Below are 26,755 nucleotides of genomic sequence, written 5' to 3' on the forward strand. Positions count from 1 at the left end.
ATGTTGACACTATCTCTATCTGATATCAATGCTTCGCACTGTGCCCGTCCGATATTAACAAATTGCAGAACATTTCATTACACCGACTATGTTCCTAACTCAAAGATTTATATCTTGTCATTTGTACTTTATGTATTATACATATGTATAATACATACGTATGTACTCCCCGTTCTAGAAATCCTAGATTAGGATAGAATATTACCTCCCGACGATGTCGTACGAGGTGACTAAAGCTGAAATGAATTAATAGCAGTCCCAAAGAGGCTTAACATTAGGCTTGCGGCCGATTGTAAAATCTAAAAATAATAATATTTTTTACGTGATTCCTGGACATCAAAGATTTATTTTGGATGCCATATCATGAAACTGTTTTTTCTTTGTTCAATATATGTATTAAGATTTAATACGCTATTATTATTACTATCTAGTCTCATAGAAAGCTAAGTAATGCCTAATTTGAAAAAAGAAAATATTATTATTTAAAACATAAAATCCTAACTTTTTTTAAGAGAAACAAAAGAAACAGTTGATTTATAAACTCATGTTAATCAGTGTAAACATTTATAATGTCCACGGAAAGCTTATGTTCTTAATAAAAAAAAAAGAAACACGAGAAACTAAATTAAAAAGAAATCAGTATTGCTCTTACATTTGCAAGTAGCAGCTGTAATTTACAAAATGGTTAAATAAATAATATGGGAGCTAGTTTTTCACTCAGTTAATGATTTATGAACCGTGTTAGCGAAACCATTTACACTAAATGAATAGTATAATAGCTAGCACAAGCAGTAAAAAGCCTAGTATGGCATGTTACAAATGGTCTAGGTTTTTATCTTCTTAGAATATAAAAATATATATCACTTTCTTTTCTTTTTTATCACTGTAGAGTTTAAATCTTCTAGATTTTAATTCGTGGTATACTTTATATATAGCTGTACTAAAAATACATATTTTCTTTTTTATTTTAATGGTAATATTATTTTAAAAATTAAATTAGGTAAATGTTGTAAAGAAGATGGATCTAGCTTTCAATTTACTTAACCCTTTACGTTTATTTATTGCACTTCTTACGTGTAAGCAAAAGTCTTTGAAATCATGTTGTCTCTTTCCGTTGCAGTTTAAACCGCAAGATTAGATTGCTATGGGTTGGGTTTCAAACTCATTCTGAATCTCACTTTTTAATTTAGGATTATTTTGTTGGAAATCCAACTTACCCACTAATACTGAGTATATATATATATATATATATACTCCAACTATAGTATTAGTTATAACCACTACTTTCTCATTCAATGTACACATTATTAATCATTCTAAGCAATAAAAAATAATCTCTATTAATTAATATCAGTAAATTACTGACTTAAAAACTTTACTGGGTTTATTGAAAAACTATAATGAACATTTTCGAAAACTTTCTTATTTAATTATTTACATTGGTCACAGTAAAAACATACTTACGAGTTATGGACAAATTTTTGAAATCAATGCTAAAATCATTAAGTACTTATATCTCAATTAACCATTAAGATTCAAATAGATAGCCAAAGCTTGATAACCTGAGAAAATTCCAAATTTTTTTGGAAATATTTCCAGTTTTCGAGTTGACGGTGACTTTAAGTTCCATGGTATAGGTCAGATGCGGTTAAGAGCAGGGCCAGTACCGAAGGCCGTCGTAAGGCCGGTCATTGACCGCGCTATTTATATCGTAATATGAGTGGCAACCTGTTGTCAGATTCCAATAGAGCGTCTAGCTGACAGGGGCGTACACTCGTGAAATGTAGGCTAGTATTATCGTCTTTTGTTAATTATTTTTTATAGACCCATAACCAGCGTTTCACGTAATCGTTTATGCGCCTCGCAACCCTGATTGATGAGTTAAAAGAATAAATAAATCCATTATTTTTAAGTAGTGGCTGAGTGGTAAAGACGCTTGTAATAGAAAAGTCTCAGATACAATTCAGATGGCTCGTGCCAAATGAGTTTGTATACATTAAAATGTTTCTTCTTTTCTAATCTCTCTCTCTTTTTCATTTTTTCGTTTCTTCAGAGCCCAGGGTTTACTTAAGATTTTTAATATGAGATAGAAAAACGTAGAATGTAACAGCTGCTTCTGCTGTTGTTGTTAGCGTAAAAATGCCTTTATATTTGGAAGACTTGCCTATGATTTTACCACCAGCCGCACGCCTGACGTCAACCCTTTTTAGGAATGCTATTATCGCCTATCAGCTGTTAAGGCTTTATAACCTTGTCGCTTCGTACGAAATCCACGGGGAAATATAGAGTGGTCATGCGACAAACAGCTGCGTCTTCTGATGTGCATATTGTAAAAGTTAATCACGGGAAATAGCAACTGGAAATTCATCTTGTCTGGCAACCAACTATTTTAAAATCTCATTTCCACCGATAACCCGCCGCGATCAACTTGATGTTTGTCAGTATCATGACTCTAATCTTTGAAAGGTTCTATAATGGTGGTGTTGTACCAACTAGGTTGTCTATTCTGCTAATTTTAAGCCAAAACTGCTTTTTATTAGTAGCTCTTATTGGGATCCGATTATGTAATCGATAATAGAATCGACTCCCAGGGGGTCTAACAATATCGTTAAATTCGCAGGAAAACGTTACATGCTGCTTTCAATCGACCTTTGTCGAAATCTTTGGTACTAACTCCGGCAGAGTGGACTTTAGCTGCTTTCAATCGACCTTTGTCGAAGTCTTTGGGACTAAGCCTAGCAGAGCGGACTTTTTGTTGTTGAGATAATGGTGATGATTTAAATCTTGGTATGTTTTACCTACCACGCGTAAGCCGTGATCCCGTATCGCTTCTAGTTTTGTGTGCTGATATAATAATAATCATTGAACACCCTGCAAAACCAGATAGTAACCCTTGCAAGCGTGAACTCGCTACTTTATACGGAATGTAAAATTTAGTCATTGACATTTGCGTTGAAAGCACAGTTGAATTGAAAAATGTGCATTTCGAATAATGAATAAAGATCTCGAAGTTTACGCTGCGGCATTAGGCTGCGCATCTGTTATAAATTTAATTACGATTTGTTACACAGGCAAATTGTTATAAAGGAAGCATTTAACTTCAACTAGTTGCCCGTCTCGGCTTCGCTCGGGTAATACCATAATCAATTACATACCTAAACCTTAGGACACTATCTATTGGTGAAAACTATACAAAAAATATATTATTATATACAACAAACTGTCCGGTAGTTTTTGAGTTTATTGCGTTCATCAAGACAGACGCGACGTCTTTTTATAATATGTAAGGGCATTTGTCCAATATTTCCTGTAGATGTTGGGTTTACTTGTACTAATCCTTATGCCTTATACAACTGCTTACGAGTGTATGGCACACTGTGAAAAAGGAAAAAGTTCAGAATACCACAAGTTTCGAAGTGTATGTAGGGCCACTCAGGGCCGGATCGGCTGATCTTAGGTGGGCCAGTTGCCATTGTTTACTATCACGTCAATCACAATATGTGCGTGTGGTCTGAGGGCCCACTTCTTGAAATTCTATGAAATTATGCCTATACTATATGACCACACGGCGCTAATCTCGCGTTTGGTCAGATGACAATATGAAACTCGTATTAATTTTAAATGAAACATTTTTATTTTTGGCCATTGTACTATTAAACATAGGTATATATAAACATAGGTCACATAGTGAATGTAAAAATATTTGTATTTATATAAAATAAAAATATTTTAGTGTAGCAGAACCATCACTAGATGGTGGTCCAGTGGTTAACACGCTCGCCTGTGATCGGTAGGTCTGAGGTCGATTAAACCTTCACAGGCACTTTTTAACGTCATAATTATATATCAAGTTTCAACTTGACAAGAGGTTGAAAGATGAAATGTAGAGCAAATATAGATTTATTTCATACCTAACGCCTACAACCGGATACCGTGTGGGTAATTGGACTGACTCGAGGCAAAAACTAGTTTTTAATAATACTGCAGACTAGCTTTTGCCTGGGGCTTCGCTCACATAAGTGTATCCTTCGGTAGCACAAACACTATTTCCTAAAAAAGAAAGAATTACGTTCGTAGGATACGGTCTTTTCCAATGTGTTTATATTGTGGCTAAACCCCCAAGTGAGGCTAGTGCTAGGTTTAGCCGGCATCTGTGACCGGCTTCATCTAGGTCTAATCGAAGATAGCAGGATACATCTCATCATAGCATATATAAATAAAATAAAAGATCACGACGTATAACCTGGCGTAGACCTTCTTTTTTTGAAGTCGGTTAAAAAGGTGTAGTTTTCCACGCTTACAGTATATAAAGTTATTTTGTTACTTTTAATAACATGGTTAGGTAAATTATTTACATCGTCCTCTATATATATATATATATAATTAAATATGTCTTCTAACTTTTTATTACTATGAAGTTGGAATGAGATAACGTATGAGGAACACCTACTGTGATATATATGATTCAACATCAAGGACTTTTAAGATTTTCAACTGAATATTCAAAAACAGTTACTACTTCACACAATTTTAAAGTTCAAAATGTTTTGTCTAAGCTTTCAGCAAATATAATGTAACAACAGTCCATAAACTATACAAAAACATTTTTTACTAAGTTCATTGTAATGAATTATTTTTACTGAAAAGTATAATTTTGATTTAACGCAAAAATGTTGTCATATTTTAATTTATTTTAGGTTATGTATTTGGCATTCAAAATTTCGCAAGCATTCAAAACTAACTCTGTTTGAGATCTAGAAGATTCAGACGGGCAAACACGTCGAACACAACTCCTTTGAATTCGCGATGTGAAAATGAACAGACGACGCGACGTTTCTCTCATATAGTTTCCGTATATAAAAAAAATCATAAACATTGTATATTAATTCCACTAATCTTAATTGGAGAGAGCATATTCCACAGTATTTAATTAGTGTTGTTATTACAAAATAGATCGAAGATTAAAATTTCATAAACAAATACACATATTTATTTTTAAATTTTTTATTCACTTTAGTAGAAAATTTGCATATTCGAGGATACAAGTCTCAATTTTTTAAAATCTTATCAACATTTTCAATCTGGACTTTTTAACATGTCTGTATTATTTATTCTTAGTTCCTATAACACCAAGAAGTTAATTAATGTCATAATATCTCCGCTAGTTTCGTGGTATCTGACACACTTTACACTTTTTTGTATAAAATTTTTCACACGATAAGCGGTCGTCGCTATAAATTAGAAAATCTCAGAAAATACGCAGTACAGGTTCTTGATAACGATCAAGAGAGTTTTTATTTTTAAGTACAATGGAAATCTTTTGTGAAGAATATGTGGGTTCCATACGTCAAAATATGCCTAAAACGGAACCCTTGTTTCGTTGTCTGTCCGTTCGTCTGTACTAGACCCTTTCAAGAATGTATAATAGGGTCTAAGGTTTTAGAGCTGTGAAAAAAAGAACTTTGAAAATCTTCGCGGTCAATATATGCTATATTCAGCTTAAAAATACATAGTGGAACACGTCATCAAAAGTAAAAACAGAAAAAATAAAACAAGAGAATTTTAGAGAAAAAATAGCTAGCGAGTAGTTAGTTCGGTGTGGTCCTATAATGAATAATCCAAGTTAAATGTTATTGTTTTGAACCTTATAATTTATTATTGCGCAACGCAGCCAATTTCGAAAGTCGTCTGGGATGCAATTGATTTTCATTACCCGGTCTAAAATTATTGTGTTTCGAACCCAATCGAATTGTTCCATGCGATTGCTATGCACATCTAGCTATCACATTATAACTGTACAATTTCAAAACAATTCCGATTTCTCTTTAAAGTTACGATTTCCAAAACTTAAATTACACTTGTTTGATTAAATGGCTTTTCCTTTTCTGGAGCTGTGTGTATGTGTGTGTGTGTAATGAAACAATCACGGCACAATTTTCGGCAATTATAAATAGATTTTCGATCTTTCTGGTACAGTTACTGATCTTCATCAATTTTAAAGTTGTAGGCTTGCTCACAATATTTCCCTTCGATGGAAGCAAGTATTGGCTTTTAAGAACAATAACAGTAACACTATAATATGTACAACAGTAATTACTAAAATTTGCATTTTACCGACCAGCCGTTAAATTTGACTGGATTCTTGTAACAATTATGTGAAACGAAACATACAAGCCGCCTAATATTACTTAATTACAACTCAGTAACAACATAATAACGATTTTCCCGAGGTTTTGATGTAAAAGTAGAAATTGCAGTCATAATGAAGATCTTTTCATACGATTAATTTTATTATGTTAGTGGTTAACGAGTGGGTGAAAGAATTCAATTTATACGAACAAGTGCAATGAGCGCCATGAATTAGAGCGAAGAATATAAATAATGTCTGTAAGTATGTGATCATTTTGTATTATTACATAGATTGTTTCATATCTGGCTGAATAAATAATATCTTACTTTTTACTAATACTTAATGTAGGAATGCAAAAGTTTGGATACATTGTGAGGATGTTGTTGATACTAGTCTTTCGAGCCCGGAGATAATAAAGACAATTTAACAACAATAGGATCGCAGTCCGGTCGGGCCTTGCGAGAACTGAGAACACGGGCCTATACACGAATATAATCTAAAATGGCATTAAGGTAGGAACATTTTACGAAATCCACGGGAGGATTTTGTATCTACGAGTAGAATGTGTCTATTGTGCGTGCTGTTATTTCCAACAAAAATGAAGATGAAATCTATATGAAGTGGTTCTATCTAGGGTGGGAACATCGCATATAGTCTATGGGCACGAACCACGCGTCTTAATGCCGCCGCCACCATAGACTAAAAATAAGGTTTAACCTCTCCTCAGCCAGTGTATCATAACTTTCCCTTCCTTACGAGCTTGCGTGTTCGGATTTTGCTTTAGAAACTGCGTTCCTACGTGCAAATTATTTTATGGTGATGGTAAATTCTTCGGAAGCTAATGATGTTGATTTACTTTAAATGAGTAATTTTGTACTTTCTCGTCAAATAAGGTATTCGGGCAATTTATTAATAATAATACAAACGACTGTTATATACATTACAGTAGTATTGTGGTTCATATTTAAAGCAATAAAAACACAATTAAGATACGATATATTGACCTAGCAGACTGCAGAATTGAAACCCAGGTAGTAATTCATATTCAGATTGCTACCGGTACTCTTGCTCAGGCTCAGTTAACTAAAGTACTAAGTAACTAAATAAGCACCTAACTAAGGACACGACTCCCTGCAGTGACGTTTCATTAGGTATTTATTTTATAAGGTGGGTCTTTATAGACTAAGAGACAACCTATAAATTTTATTTTTACAAAAATGCTCTTACCCTGTCAAAGTGACTAATATGCTGTGGTTTATAAATTAGTTACTGGTCTGGTAACAAAAAGAAACATATATTAGATCAGATCCGCTTCTCATTTTAATAGTGAAAACTGTTAAGCTGAATATCAAGAGGCAGATGTTCAATATCTAATAGCTTAACTCCTTAGTTTCATTACCATTTTCTCACAACCGCAGTATGTACCTATTGACAATGTGATAAAACTATTTTCTTACTATCTTATTATTCTTGTGTAAATTATTCCTAACTAGCAACACCCCGGGGCTTCGCTCCCGTGGCTATTTTGGGATAAACAATGCCCTATCTTTTATTCCAGATTATATTCTACACGTGTAAAATTTCATAGCAATTCGTCCAGTAGGTTTTGCGTGCGAGTAACAAATAAACACACATTCACAAACTTTCGCATTTATAATATTAGTAGGAAGTAAGATTTTTATAGTAAAATAAGAGTAAGGACTACCTATTATTGTGCCTCGTTTAATAATATTCTGTAAAAGGGTACGTGTGTTAGCATTCCAAACACACATACCACTATCAAGATACTCTTAACTTTAGTGTCAACAAAGACTTTCAAACCACTAAACACTAAACTTGTCAACTGCCTCAATATTTCAAACCTATTAACCCACATCTGCTACATGGTACAGTAGCCTGGAGTCATTAAATAAGGAAGGCTATCTAAACAATGATCGGAGCTATAGGAGGCATAGAATGTTGACGCATTTTCGAATATAGATATTTATCGAGTCTAGCTCTTAGTCTAAAGCTAGTGGCGCGCCGCGGGGCGCATTCGAAATCATATTTCACTGAATAGTTTGTATTGTAAAACAGTAAATCTTGGCAAATCTATTAACGTTTAACTTGCATTTTGAGTTCAGGTCGGGGACAAGGGTCGGATTTCTCTAATTTTAAATCTAAGATTTGACAAATGTTAGGATCTAATCTTATATATAATTATCACTAAACCGATGTAAGATTTCAGGCAGGCATAGGTAGATTCAAATGTTTTGTACAACCGAACGTCTGCTAAAATACATAGCTTTAAGTATATTACAGTCTTTGGGTCAACTTAACATGCATAATATTGAACTTGAATAGCACGCAGGCTTTCAATTTATAATCCCCGAGCAAAGTAATTTCTCATAAACAAGTCAAAGAACAAATACAATAAGTAAATATACAATAAGGTAAATAAATATTTATATAAACGTAATGAATACATTTCGCTATAAATTATCCCTGTTGAGTTCCCGGTTCGCGATTTTACATTCTAACCATCGCGTGATCATCTCGGTTTTAATGTAAATATAGATATTACTGCGTCCTTACACTAGGTACTATTAAAACCACTTATAAAACCTATAAGGATAAAATATTTATGGAAAAAGTTCTACGGGAACACTGTTGAACTATGATAAACGTATTCATTTAATGCAAATACAACAGAAAAATTTAGTAATCAATGATTAAAGGAGTATATTATTTACATTTAAGAATACAAATTGAAATGTTAAATATGATTGGCAAATTTTTACATCTATTTTATTTTTCTCTGACAAAATCCCTTCACGTATGGCGTACGTATTCTAAAGATTTTGTCAGAATAAAACAAAATATTTACATTCAACTGTCTGTTATTCAATAATTTAATTTTATTTAAACAAAACAAAATGGTAAATATAACTGTACGCAACTCGATACGCAAGTCGATAAAATATTATTTAACAATCGTAGCACTAGGTGCCGCGTCCCAATAAATTTTTAATTATGGTGCAATTACAAGGTATCCATGTTTTTTATAAGTTCTCTAAATCCTAATTAAATAACAAACATTGATTTATAACTACACAGCAATAGATGAAAGATACGTAATTATTTCTGTGAAAATTATTGCCGCAGTTTCAAATTTATCAGCAAGATTGAAGATAAAACTAACATCGTTGGATAAATGAAACATTCTCAAAGGAATACTGAATGAAAACTACTGACATACATTTTATTCTCGTGTTTGTTTGCACGTTAATACGCATTTTACAAAGTTAGTTGCAGGACAGATACATACAAAATTCATAATAACATCTTACTTTACCGTACAATCGTACATACCATACAATAGTTAACAAGCAAAAAATCACGATAAATCGATGGTCAAAAACAAATGTTCGGAATAAATACAACATCAATCAATAATAAGATAAATAACGTAACAGTAAGCAGTAACAAAAACTGTAGTTACGTTTGTTGACCTCCTGGGAGCTTACCAATTTGCACATAATGTTCGGTCTATCTAAAAAGAATCTTTAAACCTGTACCGCAGATTATATACAACTGTACCAGCGCTAACCAGATAATGATTAGCTTTTGTGTGAATTTAGTATACGTTGTATTTTAATCGTCTATGTCAGAAAGGACAAGTAAAACCAACTTTGTTAAAGGTACAAAATTCAACATAAAATTTCAGTTTCAGCCTTAATGAGTTGGTATTATTTAATATCATAAGATAAGTTTTGTCATTCAATTAATTTTTACTTATGCAATGAACCGCTTAATCAAATTATCCTGCGTGGACTTTAAGTCGCAGTAAGAGCCATGCGTAAGAGCATTGCACGTCGACGTCCGTCGACGTCCGTCGACGGATCAATGCAGAACAAAGTCTCGAACGTACGTTAACACACGTCAGTGTCAAGACGTATACAAAAACCACAGTTCTACTGACTGCTATGAATATGGTGCAGCGTGACAACTGCTGACTTCACTATTACATAATTTAATGGAATAACAGCTTCCGTCACAGCTGTTCTTGTCAAAAATTCTTATAAGATAGAAAAACTGTTATAATAGCTACCTACAAGGAAAGTTTTTTTTTACTTTTTAAATAAAATATCTTTACAAAAATTGAAACTTTTACAGTATGCATAGTGATATAAAAAGAATTAAGACCAAGAAAGAAGAAGAAGAAGAAGTTGTTTAGGATCTAGAAATGTTTTATTTTTTTAAGAATGTATCTATCACATCACGCAAAATCTATGGAGAGATGAATAGCATTATACTACTATTTATACCGAAAGAAAATAATTCCCGTGGGATAGATTTTATTTTCAAAAGTAATCTCGTACATAAGACGTTGCTGATAAAAGCCAGTGCATATTTAGCTGACCTGGAAAGGTCAAATAAAATTTTGCGGTTGCATCGAACCTATTAAGTATAACAAACCAATTTTATTTGATATCTATCTCAATTGTTGTAGTCTATCTCGCTGTATTCAATGTACCTGAAGTATCGGTGCTGCCTGTCTGTTTGTTGATTGAAATACCAATAGGAATAGGAATCGTGCTCTTCGTATTTCAACGATGGTATACAAAAAATGTAGGTATACATTTTTTTGTGATAGGTTTGTTTAAAAAACATTTTGTAAAAAGATTATCAAAAAGTTGATAAAACTTATCTGACATTTTCTATTTTGATTTAAAATGTCTAATACATCGACGTAAGTGTTTTCATAATTTGTTCATTTATAATACTCTTGTCAAAAAAACTTTTCTTTAGGTCGCATTCATTAATAATTAAAATTTCTAATTTTTTTTTCAGATTTCAAGACTGACGTTGACTGAATGTTCACACTCCAATATTGATAAGGTAGGTAATTAAATATTTTGTTACTGTTACGTAAAAAATGTGTTTCCCTAGTTTTGTGAAGACGTAAAGAGATGAAGAGAGAGAAGTAGAAAAAAACCACTCTTATGAAAGAGAGAAAGATTAGACGAAAGGTGCATTTATAAGGTGCATTTATAAGGTAAACCCAGGTTCATGTAATCTAGCGAGTTTGTGGCGAACCTACAGCTAACTTAACACGTTCTATTTGCATTGGCCGACAAATAGTTGTTGAGAATGCAAAAACAAAAAGGTGTTCTTGACTTGGTTATTTCTTTATGCGAATGGGTAAAGTAGGGAAGCGACTTTGTAAAACTGCCTCTTAAGGGCAGTGGCAACGTTTAATTATTATGAATTGGTAATGCTCGGCTCACATGCCAAAAGTTAATTAATGTAGTAGGTGCAGGTGGTAATGTTTGTGATGTTTTAATTTAATATAGGCAATAAATATTTAACAATTACGTACTATAATTGTAGGCTAAGAAGTGCTTTTTTATTAATATTATTATTTTCTATTAAAATATAATGATCTTAATATTTTAGACATTTTAACGAAATTATTTTATTTTATATATTATATAAAAAGTTGGTTCCTTACCCGCGTCCTTATACGCGTTTCCGGTATAAAAGATACCCTATATCCTTCCTCATACTTCAAACTGCATATATATAAAATTTCAAGAAGATTGGTTAAGCAGACAAAGAGGTAACAAACGAACTTACTTTCGCACTCATAATATTAGTTAAAATCTACGTTATACCATTGACACCGTGTAAGGTCACCATGCCAATCGACGGGCATGTGAACTCAGCTTTATTCTACAATTATGCATAATGGACGTCCTGACATGCGATGAGCACCCATCGATTACTCCTAGATTTATTTACACCTGGCTAGTTTATGTGTGAATTTTCAATACGAGCTATTGATTGATATACTATCGATGTGTGGGCACAACAATCATTAAGTACTGTAAATCGATTCCACTATCTACAAATTGTATTCAAGACGATGAATGATGCACCAACGTGTTTCTTGGAGTATAGAAATTACTTTACTTACTACTTACTTTACTATAAACTAACAGGTACCTAACCATAACTTATGGGAAAACTGTTAACCAGGAGATTCTTTTCTAAACAAATTACTTAGTGCATCCCGAAGCTTTGCTCAATTAGGACCTTCGAGATAAAAACTACAATAAGTATCGAATAATGTGGACATACACTTTTTCATGCCTCGTCTCAACTTTCAATTCTATTTTTACACAACAGTCCAAAAAAGGAGTGCAATGTTTCGTAAGTCTCTGTACCAGACCAGTCTAAATTCGCATTTCAAGTTTACTCAATTTGCATATCGCATAAGATGAACAAGCCAACGCACGCACAGAAATTCTAATGAAAAACCGTCGCGTGCCTTATCGTAAACTGTGCCGGGCTGGATGAGTTATATTTCTAGAGCTTTATTTGTAAGGTGAGAGCAGGCGACCATTGCTGGCAATACCGTTATTTGTGGCAATGTTTAATTCCTATGTACAAATGCAAAAGCAATTTCGATTGTATTCGATGTATGTACCATGCTATGTTTCATCTAAAAGACCATAGTAGTAGGCTACTGCTGGTTATTTTTATCTTTACTATTTTTTTGTCTAAACGTCACCGCGCGCTTGTCAATGTCAACATCAAAGATGACTGATTCACTCCCTTAGTATCATTACATACGAGAGAAATGCAAGTAAAGATTTATATTTACTGATATGCTACCGACCTAGACCTCGGATAATAAACTGTATATTTATCTCAAATTCCACCAAATTCGACCAATTGGTTTAACCGTGAAATATACAGATTTTCGCAATAATAAAATTAGTATATGAAATGATATCAAAGAGTACGGATATAATAGAAGGATCGGAGAAGTATGTGCATTAACCTTTAGATTCAGTGGAGTAGCAATACTTAGAGGAAATGCTTAGTATAAAATAGATTGTTACATGAACTGTGTATAATTGAATAGTCACTAATTACAAACTATTAATAGGCTGTACTCACACATGAACTAATCGAGGTGCTAATGACCCTACAAATTATACAGGTCTTATCTGTGAATTTGCATAAACACAAGTACTGATTAGTCTTGAAGTAGTGTAAATTATATGAAATATTCAATGTCAATGTACGAGTGTAGATTATAAAGTAAATCATAATAATGTGGGTTTAAAATATTTTGCTTTAAGTTCTTTTATTTTAATTTGGACATGTTTTTATTGTTTAAATTTAAAAAATGCCATCTATTTCAAAACAACAATTTTATGGAAAGGGAATGATCCTTTTCATTATCATCCATTTCTTATCTCACAGATAAACAGACTTTTCTCACAGAAATCAATCTCTGACAGAGATCGATTTGCACCTATATACATACTACAAATTCACAAACTCCACTCAGATGCTGTGCTATGCTATGTCAATAACGAAATTTGTATTGGTTGATTGGTTGTTCGAAACTTAGCTTAGGTTTGTATAGTCCAGTTACAGCGTTATGCCCACCATCTCTGCTTCAGAAGAAAGCGAGTTAAAAGTTGAAAGAAAAATTAAAATATATTTCCTAGTGTTGCCAGTAGCTGGCGGAACAACGATGTTATCTTGTTTATTTAGAAATTAATTGCGCGAAGATGTCATAAGACGATAGTCACAGTAGGCGTGTAATAAAATGTCGAATTATTTCATGCTTTCTAAATATGAGAATCCGTGAGATGTATCGTATTTAACGAGCATTTATACTAACATCGTGCATGTGTTCCTGACTCGTTGTTTGTGACCTAGTAAGAAAAAGGAGGTATAGTTTTAGGTTTAGCGTGCGCAGTGACAGGCTGTTCAGACAAGCATACAACAATTTTAACAAAATCAACAAATTTTGACAAAAATAAATGTGATCAAATTTTGCATATATTCTAAAAATAAAGACACTATTATGAACAGATTAAGTAAATTGGCATCGAACAATATGGAGTACTAATATCGTTACGTTCCCAAGTAAGGCAATATAATCAGGCCGAGACTAATTTTATAGATCCTTATAGGCTTCATTCACACGACACAGTTATAAATCTAACAACATTGGCGATTTTAAAACTCTTTCCAATGAAATGACATTCGACATCCAACCTCAACAACCAAGGCTCAGCGCTTATTTAAAATGCGGTAAACTGTATACTTTTAAGATGTTTTTTTTTAATACCAGCCAGTCTTCGTAGCAGATGTGAAAGACGACATAGAGAAGATATCCAATTTGGCCGATCTGATCGGACTTGGCGTGGAAATTTGAAAAGTTTTGTTCGTTTTTTCCCCTTTTTTATGAGTAGTATTTACAAGCCAGCTTGTATATTCGCCGAATACGCGTAAGTTCCAGTGTATTGCTATTTGAAAGCGCGATGATAAACCGCTCGTGCTACGGAAGCCTTAGGCTAATTTTTCCGTAGTTTAACAAATCACCATAAAACATGAAATGACCATTCAGATGATGTCACGAACTACCCATTTTGGTAAACAAAAACGTTTAACATTTTATTGTAAAAACAAAAAAATGGTAATTTTGGAACTGCGTCCAAATTATTTTTTATAAGTTTTGTCATCCTTATAGAGTAGTCTCGCTTTCTTTCAGCCTTGAGTGTCCCGGTCCCCGGTTGTATACGGGGATATGTCGCCGCGATGCCCGCGATTAGCATAAAAATTTGAAAATTCGACTGATTTTACAACTGGCTGTTTCCTGACGTCAACCCTGCTGTAAACTAGGCGGACGATATCTAGATCTACTTTCACAATGTCAAATGATCCTAGGTTACTATCCGGTGTATTTCAGAGGCTTTTACTTAAAAGGTCCCTATCAGCACTCGTGGTGACGCTCCTAGTTATATGGTTGATGTCCACTATTTACTTTACGGCCGCTTGCATAAGATTTATGTTGTACAGTCTACAAATCAGTGCATAAATTCATTCGAAAGTCGCTATTGCCACCGCTAAGCACGACATAATTTGTCAGTTGTGACTCCCATGTCCGTGTGAATATGTTTTAATTTATAGTTTACTAATTTAATGAATGTGACATAGGTAAACATTTTTAATTGCCCAAATCAAAAGCGAAATTTTGATGTAATAGTTTTTGAGTTAATTTGTTTCAATCGATATTACAAATATATTTTCTTTCATCATAATACTAGCGTACCGTCTCGGCTTCGCTCGGATAAAACCATCATTTAAAAAGTTGTCTATATTACTTCAGAAGGTTTTGTATATCTATTTGCCAATCTATGTAACTAATTACATAAACTTAACACTTAGTTTATCTATTGAACAAAATTAATTGCTCTTGAGCACCGGTGTTACATTAGCTGGCGTCCAAATAGTTTCCAAGTTAAACAAAACAGACTCAGTATTTCATAATGGCCATCATTTATTATAACCCGGGTATTATTGAACTTGATGTCGGCTCGTTAGTGTATTACCTCTGATTAGCCACTGAACAACTGACTGATGAGACGCTGGCAGTGAGATTTATAATGACAGATAGCCAAGATAAATAAACATAGTATAGAAAAGCAATAGCCTTCTTACGAGGCGATTAGGATATATTAAGACTTGTCAGCTGTTTGGATATATCAGCATTCCCAAAGAGGGTTGATCAGGCGAATCACAACATCTACTAACACTATAATGATGGAATTTCGTATGCAGCTATGGTAGAATCTAAAAAAGCATACAGGGTATAACATAATAAGAAAAGACTTGTGGTATCTTGTATAGTCATAAACTTGAAAGGTAAAATAATATTTGTTCAGGACTCTTACATGTTGATTGAAATAATTAAGAGAATAGTTGATAAATCGGTTGACCATAAAACTGTAAAGTAGATTATCTTACCGGCTATGAAAGTACCCGTAACTTAAACATTAAGTATCATGAGCTTAGACACGCGATTGTCGACACTACATTACTGGGCTAAGATAAGGTTCGCATAGGTAGACTTATTTAAGTTTTCACCACTTCGCGAATGATTTTCACCACTGACTTTTGATGAAGGAAAACATTACGAGAAAATATCTGTCGTTGATAGATTATTCGCCAATGTGTAAAATGAAGAAGAAAAAATTGCAAAATCATTTCATTGACATTGCCAAGAATTTGATTATGTCCACGTGATGACACCGATATCTAGATATGTAGATTAAATATAGGTATCCGAATCGGTTCACCCGTCGATGAGATACGGTGCCACGTACACATACAGACAGACAGACTCATCTTTTTGCGTCGGGGGTTAAAAAAATTACCATGTACTTTTAAAATCATTCTCTATCAGTGTAGACTAGCTTAGCTCTCGTTATAAGGTATCTGCGCTGGCGAATACTATAAAATAATCAGTTTGGTACCGGCGCCCGCGCTGACTACCGATAGTGGGTTCTTAACTTGATTTAATGGCCTTCCTCTGTTTAATGACGTAATGAGTAAGCTTCCCTTTTACAGTAAATCAGCACTTTATATGAGGACGAACAATAAATGAGAGCCCAGAAAAAGTTTTTTAATTGGTGTTTAGACAGATGAACACAGATAAAAAGGAATGGAATTTAAACATAGTTCAAATATTGTTAGACGAGGTTGGAAAAGAGTCAATTCGCATACAAGGTATTTGGATCCATCCGCCATCCAAAACGAATTCCAAAATTAGGTAATTACAAAGCTTTCAAATAAATTCTGGAAGTGAGCATTAGTCACGACAAAGATCATGTTGTTACCATATTGTTTACAAATCGATGTAGGTATGTATTTGAACATAACACGACAGATATATTTTTGCGCCGATTATTCTCAAATAGGGCCGTGGAATAAGCGATAACAGTTGTTTAATATTAAATTTATTTATTGATTAAAAATAGACTATACTGAGACATAAAGAAGCATGGGGCTGTATGAAATGACAATCGGATATTAATCATTAATAAACTCGTTTGTCCATTGAAAACATCGGAATACAAATAAATAACTGGTTTTGCATCAGAGCAATAATCAATATTTGCCAAGTCCAGTTTTTCAACAAATTAAGATGAATTTTTAATTGCCTTCCATTAACAAGTGCACATAAAACCAACCCACTTCATTAATCTTACTATAACCGAGATCATATTTTTATAGCACTAGCGACCCGTCCCGGGTTCGCTCAGTTAAAAACATAACATACATAAAATCATAATAAAATATACACTTGAACATTCCCCAGGAACCACACTATGTATTACTGAAAACTGCATGATAATCCGTGCAGTAGATTCTGGCTTTTGAGTTTACCGCGAACAGATAGATGCGATAGAGGATTTTTTTAAATATATAAGGATAATTAGTTACCTGGTGGTAAGCAAATAGCGCAGCCAATAGACACCGGCAACCGATAGCGTTAGGGTCACTGATGCGTGGACTTTAGGAAAGGCGATTGATATTTTTCTTGAATCCCTCAGGCCCCAATGAAAAAATATAGTTATTATTATATATTTAATCCAACCAGAATCATATCAATCTTTAATAAAATAACTACTTGCTTAAACAATTGTAAACGCATAGTAATTAAGTACTTATAATAACTGTATAAGAATTCTTGATGGTCTTTATAACACCTGACTTGGCGTGCAGCGAGCGGCATCTTTAGCGCAAACTATAAATTAAAATATCAAGCAGTATATTTGCATGTAACACCAGAAGGGGTGTGTAGCAATATTTTTGCCATTTTCAATGTGTTTGATATTCCTTGTAGGCTAGACTTGGCACAAAGTATCGAGAGTGTAGAACTGACACCGTGACAGGCTATAAGTCGTTGTGTTTCATTCTATACTGTTGATGGTTCTAAAATGTAGTTTCGAAAGCTGTTTTTAAAGTTATCCTACTAATATTATAAATACGAAAGTTTGTGAGGAAGACGGAAGAGAGAAAGATAGATTGTTATGAAATTTATAATATAACCTGGAGTAATATAGAATTTTAATCCCGAAATTCCCACGGGAGCGAAGTCCTATAGCGCAGCCAGTGATTTAATATTCGCAATAATTATATTATTTTAAAAGTTAACAGCTATTTGACTAACTGAACTGGCTCAATCAAGAAAATAAAACTAAATTACATAATGGTATGATCGTATCAATGGCAGATTAGAAGATAATGAAAACAATATGCAATCAAACAGATATTTCATTTTGAAATACTTACAAAATTGAAACAGAACAACGACACCGATCTTGTAATTTTATCATTATTGAAAACATCCATTCTAAACACTCATGACATATAGGGACTCTTGTAACTTCGCTAGTTTATAGGTTAGCATTATCAAAGTAACGGTACACTCGATGTACATTCTGTACTTTCATTAGTTTGGTACATGAACGACATTACTTGTAGACCAGTGGTGTTAAATGCTGGCCCGGCGAACATTTTTACGAGCGCATACAGAATCGAGCACGCTGCGTGAATAGCAAGTATGTACTATTATGGTAATCGATCGATTTCGTGAAGTTCATTTCTCACATATATTAACAAGTTAATAGACATAAATACATAGGTTGTCGGTTCTTTGAGTTTGCCTCTTACCAAATATTATTTGCAAGTGTATCTCGATAGGACAAGATCTTGTCGTTTAGAGTTTACCACATAAGTACAAAAGGTGTCTGGACAGTTTGTCGTAAAATTCTATTTATTGTCGATATATCTTCCTTTAGCTTTATCCGTAGAGCACCATTTCTTGCTATTATACATAATAATAACGTTAGACATAATTTATTTTATACAAAATTTGTTTATATGCCCTATCATTAACGGCGCTATAACTTACGTGCTGAACGCTGATCTAGAAGCAAAGGCGACCTCGGTGGCGCAGTGGTAAAGTGCTTGCCTCCGAACCGAGAGGTCCCGGGTTCGATCCCCGGTCGGGTCATGATGGAAAATGATCTTTTTCTGATTGGCCCGGGTCTTGGATGTTTATCTATATATGTTATAGAATATAGTATCGTTGAGTTAGTATCCCATAACACAAGTCTCGAACTTACTTTGGGGCTAGCTCAATCTGTGTGATTTGTCCTAATATATTTATTTATTTAAAGGATTTTTAGTTATATACGCCAGAGAGCGGTATAGAAATGTAACTAAGTATAATATTAATATCCAAACTTATGCTTTGAAGAAAAGAAATAATAGTAAAAATAATAAATTGGGGTACAATTTATTACCTTTTAAGGAATCACACTATCTATTAGTGAAGACCACATGAAAATCCGTGCATTAGTTTTTGAGTTTATCGCGAACAGACAGGTAGACGCGGCACAGGACTTTGTTTTATAATGTAAGGATGTAAAGAATAACTTTGGAGGTACTTACAAACAGTGTCACACCTTTACAAACATCTTGCAATGTACAAATAATCTCCGCTTTTTATGACCACAACCTTTACCGTGATAATTTACTAGATAACAATCCACATAATAACATGCCGTTTCCAGTTCAACTTATAGATAGCAATCATCATTCCTTTAGAGCAATCAGTAGGTAATTATTTATAAAATAAGTACCCATTTTTGTAGACCTTATATGTGCCTAAATAACAAGCATCAGGGTAAAATATATTGGGACATTACATTACATTTATTAAAGACAATTATTATTATTAAAGGTAAGAACGCAATTGATATTTAAATTGAGATTTTCACCCACCCTATAAACTTAATACGAATAGAAAACTCACATGATTAAAATGCTCTAATATTTTTTACATCAAACCTGTATCCTTAATAGTAACCTTAATAAAAGATTAGCAATACAAATGGAAAACTGCACAATATAACGAGCTGACAATGTTCTCGCTTTATGTCTTTTTAATCTTATATTATCATCAATATCGTTATTACGCGCTATTGGATTTTTCTGGATTCACTCTGAATAAGTGTAGGTACTTATTTAAATAAATAATACTTACCTTAAGACCGAGGCTGAATAATGGCACTAGTTAATGGCTTTTATAATTATGTGAAACATCTGTAAGGTATTTTATAATATGGGTCACTGGCATTAAACTGTGTATCAGGCTTTTATTAATACCTGAAATAAAAGCATTTGTTCAGATATCAAATATTCCAAAATTTTACACAAGTGGTAGTGTAAAAAAAAATCATACTAAAATTAAAATTAATTTATTTTATGATACTTGGATATCACAGGACAGCCACATCATCAAGTTGGTAGTAATGTGAAATGTAAATACTTACCTAAACTGTAGGTGGCAAAATCTCGGACGTTTAAACAGATTTTCATATTTGATATAAATAAAAATGCAAAAAAACTACAGCATGTTCTCCAAAGATTACCATTCAGATTTATGAATGATTAATTGAACTGTTTCTCGCAGCTGCGGAATATGTTTCGAGTTCATTTTTCATACAAAATTTCAAACAAAATTTCCAGACGAACAAGATTTTTTTTAATTAACAATGGTTCGTATGTTCTAGTGTACATACACTGGTCTTAAATTATAAGTATCGTATCATGGATGCATTTATTAATATAGATTATTATTTCTGTAGGAAAGATAGGCTTCATGTAATCTTTTTCTGATATCGACTAAGTTCGTGTTTCTTGCATATAAACATGTTAAATTAAATGCATGTAAAAATATTACAGTTTAATCTTATCCATTTAATTTGCAATGTTAAAAAATAATTTACATTTTCATTCAATTTGAGAATATTAATTGCGAAACGGTTCATTATTTTATAAAAGTTTATTTTGTCGTCTGTGTATATCTAACATTTCTGCTTTTTGAGAAAACAATTTTTAAATAGCCTACGCTAAAGGGAAAATAATGGCTTGATTTAACCCTTATCATCCCAATTAGACCTAGGTGATTTGGTCTCCGATGCTTATATATATAAGTCTCTAGCCGTAACACATACATTTAAATGACACCACGACGACACCATATATCTATTAAACGTCATTTCTTTTCCTAAATACTTTGCATACTTGCAAATTATAACCGTCATTCGTTCGCTAATCAACAATTTGCGCACACGCAATTTTTTTCCTATCATAATCATGCCAATACAAATTACGTCGTATAGTTTTTAAACTTACGCAAACTTGAATTATAGCATTTTTCATCACTCGATCAATGTTAGGTACATTGATCGATTTTGCAATTGCCTATAGTTTCGTCTATAAAAACGTATTATCCAGACTAATAGTAGAAATGCAAAAGTCTAGACTGATTTTGATGAAATTTGGTATGAATGTAGTTAAAGAACGCCAATAAATCATAGGCATTTTTTTTTCAAAAATCAACCCCCATTGGGTCTAAAAAGGGGGTGTGAAAGTTTGCATGAAAATCCTGCCTATTCCGCTTCCGCAGAGAAATACACGGGTAATTCCGCAGAGATTTTTTTTATAACTGTTATGTATAAGTTAAGATTGAAACACTAAAGAGCAAATTTAAGTACAGTAATAAACATTTTAGACCTTTTTATTTGCAGACTGAGCAGTTTCAGTTTAATTATTCGTGTATGAATTATCATTATTATAATATTATTATGAATAACAAAAAATCTTAGCCATTTAATGTATGTACTTAGGAATATAAAAAAATACTTTGACGATAGAAATTGTGTGGTTAGGAATAACATCGATAAGCAATCCATATATTTAGTCACAGTCATAAACTTGGACGACAATTATTTTTATTTTCGTATAATTTTTTTAAACCATTTTTTTTGTTGATGGCCACAATAGAGGTAATGAAAAGAGCTCGGACTTTTTTTTAGTTATGTGTGGTCATGCAATGACCTCATGGTTCCACGGCCACGACTATTAAATGATTGTTAAATCTTTTGTGTAATATATAAAGACTGTTTCCTTAATTTGTGTCATTTTTGATCATGTCAAGGACCACATGTCATACCTTAATCATTTTATAAATACTCAGATTGATTTATTTATTTTTTATTACTGTTTTCTATACTTTTTTAACTGGATAACAAACAGAAAAAATATAGAAAAACAATAATATGTAACTTAACTATTATAAAAACCAATCAAGTTTCCGCTATTTACTGTTACAAATTTATCGAACAGACTCTAAAATACATGTTTTAAATATTAATTATATTATTTGGTGAGCTGACTACGGATCGTCATTAATTTTTATTTTAACTAACAGTCGGTCCAGTTGATTTTGCGTGAAATAAACACACGTACATCCTCAAAAAAATCACATTTTAGTAGGAAGTGGATCTCTACGCGACTAGAAAAAATATTAGTCTCAACATAAAAGTAATATAATTAGTATAAAACAAAGTCGCTTCCTGCTATCTGTCCCTATGTACCTATGCTTAGATCTACCTATAAAATTACGCAACAGATTTTGATGCGGGTATTTTAAATAGATAGATAGGAAGGTTTAAGAGTATAATTTATTATGATTTTACCCAAGCGAAGCCGGTACGGACCGATAGTAATTATTATACCTATATTAAGTATATAAACATAAAGTAAGTATTATATTAAAAGATATAAATTAGATATTTTGGCATTACCAAGTAATAAAAATTGTAATTATAAAGCCCTCAGGCTTTAAATACTAAGTACTCGTTATCAAAATTACGTGGCATTCAACACTTATTTTTTGTCGTATTTGAACCATGCTAATGATCACCAAAATAGTGGGCGTAAGCCACTAAGCCTGTTCTTAAACGACCTAAGACCATTACTGTGAATTTGATCCTATCACTGCATTAAATGTATACGAAGACCTATAAAGGCAGTTACACACCGGTAGCGTAACGTGCGAGGTGCTGGATGCGTCGACATATTTATTCCAATTCCATAACATGGAAGTTACTGTGCTCCTGCTGTAAATGTTAGTTTTAAAACTCACTTTACTTATAAAACTTTTCTGACTTACCGTTATATAACTTGGGATATTTTATGTTTTTCTAGGCTTTATTTACCTGTTACCATTATGGTACTAAAAAGAAATGGGTACGTGCCACTTTTTAATTCTATCAAAATATACAGTGACGAGGGACGACGAATGATAATACTTAATGCATATACTTTTTGAATCACTAAGATGTGACTTGTGAATACAGCCGTATGAGTCACACGTGTCTATGTCGTTGATCTTACAATGTAATTAATATTCAATTAACATTGTTTATTAGCTCGTCAGTTGTCAAATTAACTAAGGAATGTACTGAAAAAACTTGGATGGTGGCGTGGCAGTTCATTGATAAAGACGTGATCCGTGTCTAGATTAGCTTGACAGTGATTTCAAAAACAAAATAGTATTGACACAATATTTATTTTTATAACAGCAATGACTTTTCAATAAACGCACGCAAGAAACTTTCCATGCAATTTTCATTTTGTAATGACACGCTAAAAGTGACAGGCAAGTTGGATCCACAAGACAATACATCAAATTCCAATAATTTAAATTTAGAATTACAGCTTCTGTTTCGTGTGTAGGTACAGGTATTTTGTACAATTTCGATTCCCGCGCTTTCCGTGGCTGTGCGGAGACACTTTCCCTTGCGCTGGGCAAAATAAATTACCTATAATGCCGTAATGCGTTGTCACATTTTCTTGTTCATCTATTCTAGTTCTGTGGAAGAGCGTGAAGTTTTATCACGCATTATACTACAAGTACTTCGATGACATTTGTAGACAGATTGGCGATTAAAATCACGAAAATAACCATTTCCGACAACGGACCAGATATTATTGAAGAAAAGTTGATATTTCCACTTAAATCCTATGTAAAAATCTCCTGCCTGATTTTTAAATCGAAATCAAACAATCGGTGTAATGATCCACAGTGATTTTTTAATCTCGACCCAAAAGTCGTTCCCGTATAGTTAAGTTTAAAGCATTTAATATGTCAGTCTGTACGTAGACAAATCGATTTTAATTTCTTTTAGTTTTTTGTAGTTTGGTCAATTTAATAAAATGACCATTTATTTTTAAAATTCATCGTTGTTTTTTGTAGAATTAATACAGGTACATACAGCATTAGTATGGGCTAGTTAATTTTTTGCAACATTGATTATAGTCATTTAGACTTAACCATTTTAACATTTCCCATAGTTAGACATCGCTCCGGAAGAGCCAGTTATATCTGAAAAAACATTAATTGAAGCGTGAACCTAAATTGATATTTATTAAGAATCCTACTTCAAATGGTAAAATTGGATACTCTAGTTCCGTCTTTTAGTAACGGTAAATTTTCATGTTATTCCTGTAAGTTATTCTGAATTATACTGTTCTAATTGCATTGTCTAACATTATATTGTTCTATAAGATGGAATTTAATCTCTATTAGATGGTATATAGATAAAATAATGTACTTATAAGAAAGGAAATATAAGAAAGAATACATAAGAAATTGTAAGCATCAATTTAACAGCCGCAGAGAAGCCAGAGCTGGACATGGCCTCCCCCAATGTTCTCCAAACTATATTTCTCTCAAAGAAACCATATACTTACCTTTAAATAAATAACAGAATGATGCAACGCATATGACATTCTATAATAAAAACTAAATTAAAAATTGAAGAAACCCTTCACTTTCACAATCAAAATCGGGTCAGCCGTTTGGCTGCTACGTTGCACGGATGTTAAACTCATAACTACCATCTTTCTGTATACGTGGGTTAAAAAAGAAAATACATATAACCCTGTCATAATGTAACGTTACATAATTATCATAGGAGAGTATTATAACGTTTAAGCCCAACACATTATTACATCGCAGACAGAATTGGCTTGTTATTTAGCGATAATAACATAACAAGAGTCAATGATTTTAGAGTAGGTATCCTACTTAATTTCAGAGTGTGAATATCAATTTAAAATCTAGTTATAGTTGCTTGGTTTTTATAACCTAAATGATCATTACATTCGATGGGATAGGCTTATTCACTTTTACAAAGAAAAACACGGCCGCTGGAATACCAGCGGCTTATCTATCCAACGCAAAATGTAAAAGTCAATCTAGGGAATTGACTTTAATTTGAGATTTTTCTCAAAAGCCAGTGATTGCAATCTATCACTATTTAATTTCAATTCCACCGAAAAACCTACTAAACGATATCTGTCGAGTTTCATTTGGCTCTGTCTACCCCGTAAAGGGACAAAAGCGGCAAACTGTAGGTATATGTAATACCTACCATAAATTAAATCTTCACTCACTTCACCCATTCAACATTTTTATTCAAACTTTTTAAATACCACAATATTCAGACCAATCAATAGAAGGAGAAAAGGATTTTAAATAAATATCTTTAATTAAATCTTTTTACAAAACAAGCCAGCTTCAGTCCTTTATAACAGACACTTTAACAACTGTGCCAGAGGATATATATACATGAGATGGAATCCGCTTGATTCCATCTCATGTATATATATCCGATACGATACGATACGATTGATTGACACGAAAATACACTGCAATTTTTATAAGTATTAAAAGCATACTGCTAACTAATGTTTTATCACTATCGCACTTTACAATATTTGACATTGACAGAACGAGACAAAACATGTATACCTTAAAATATACCTTTGTTAAATAAGAGGTTTAGTCTTCTTCTAAGTCTCATTATATTCAAGCATTGTATGAAATAGATGAAAGCTGTTTGACACACAACACTTACAATTTTAATTTAAAATCAGACTATGCTAGAACATATAGACTAGACTAGAACAAACTGTTACCTTTCTTTAATTAACGTTGTATACGCAGATGCACTTTCTTTTTTCTTTTCAAGTGTGATTAGAAGGTATTACTCGTACAGCTTTTATTCAGGAATTGTTGCAGGAATCTGACATGACTATGACTTACCTACCACGTCTAGTTTCGAGTAATCGCATACACACTAGTGAACTTAAACTGTCAACCAGTTTGCAGGCTTCCTCACGACATTTTCCTTCGGAAGCAAGTGGTGGTTTATTAAAACTACTATACATGAGACAGATTGGCATATGGTGATATGAGTAGAATTTGAACCTGGGACCTTTCGATCATAGGTGGACGATCTTAACCAATAGACCATAGCGAATCGCCACTCGAGCCCTTGTCAACATATTTATTAAAGGATGCATTTTATTACCTGTTTTAATTCTGTACTCTCCATATTATGATTTAATTAAATCGGGTAAATAACCGACCTTGTCGACTTTGAGTTCTCTTTTTATTATAATCCTGTTTCGGTATGGTTTTGTTATGAGACGCGAAGAATTCTCTCGCCTTTTAATGTTCTAGTTTTTGTTGACTATCACAATCGTTTAAACTGCAATTTATTACTTGATTATCAACATTTTTTCGATTTGTAATTAGTGTATGGATGGAATTTCAGGAAATTCTACGTTAGCGAGTTTTTGTTCCTAATTATGTATGTTTAAAAACATAACATTGTAGTAGTTGTGTAAATAATGATGGAATTCGTATGTCCTCAGAATTGCAAAGATCCTTACTTACAAATAAAGATGTTTAGGCCTTTGGCTGTATTGCTTTAGTGTCACCGGCTAACTTTTTAATTTTCCCAAATGTCAGGGCTGTCAATATCAAGTCATTTTTTTACTTTGTCTTCTAAAAATTTGGCGCGCCTACCTACGTACTTTTTTCACTGTATGTTAAAAAATGTT

The 26,755-nt window shown here is 33.0% G+C and overlaps 1 protein-coding gene across 3 annotated transcripts in view; it reads left to right on the top strand.

Moving 5' to 3' along the window:
* The window catches only part of LOC128673695 (uncharacterized protein), an 85,849-nt gene that overhangs the window by 50,569 nt on the left and 8,525 nt on the right, over positions 1-26,755 (top strand). For all 3 annotated transcript variants that reach the window (XM_053751721.1, XM_053751720.1, XM_053751722.1), the window contains one exon: positions 10,964-11,011. The gene's annotated coding sequence lies outside the window, so the exon portion shown is untranslated. The remainder of the gene's footprint in view (positions 1-10,963; positions 11,012-26,755) is intronic.

The sequence above is a fragment of the Plodia interpunctella genome, chromosome 11 (genome assembly GCF_027563975.2).
Source record: "Plodia interpunctella isolate USDA-ARS_2022_Savannah chromosome 11, ilPloInte3.2, whole genome shotgun sequence".
Taxonomy (NCBI): Eukaryota; Metazoa; Arthropoda; class Insecta; order Lepidoptera; family Pyralidae; genus Plodia; species Plodia interpunctella.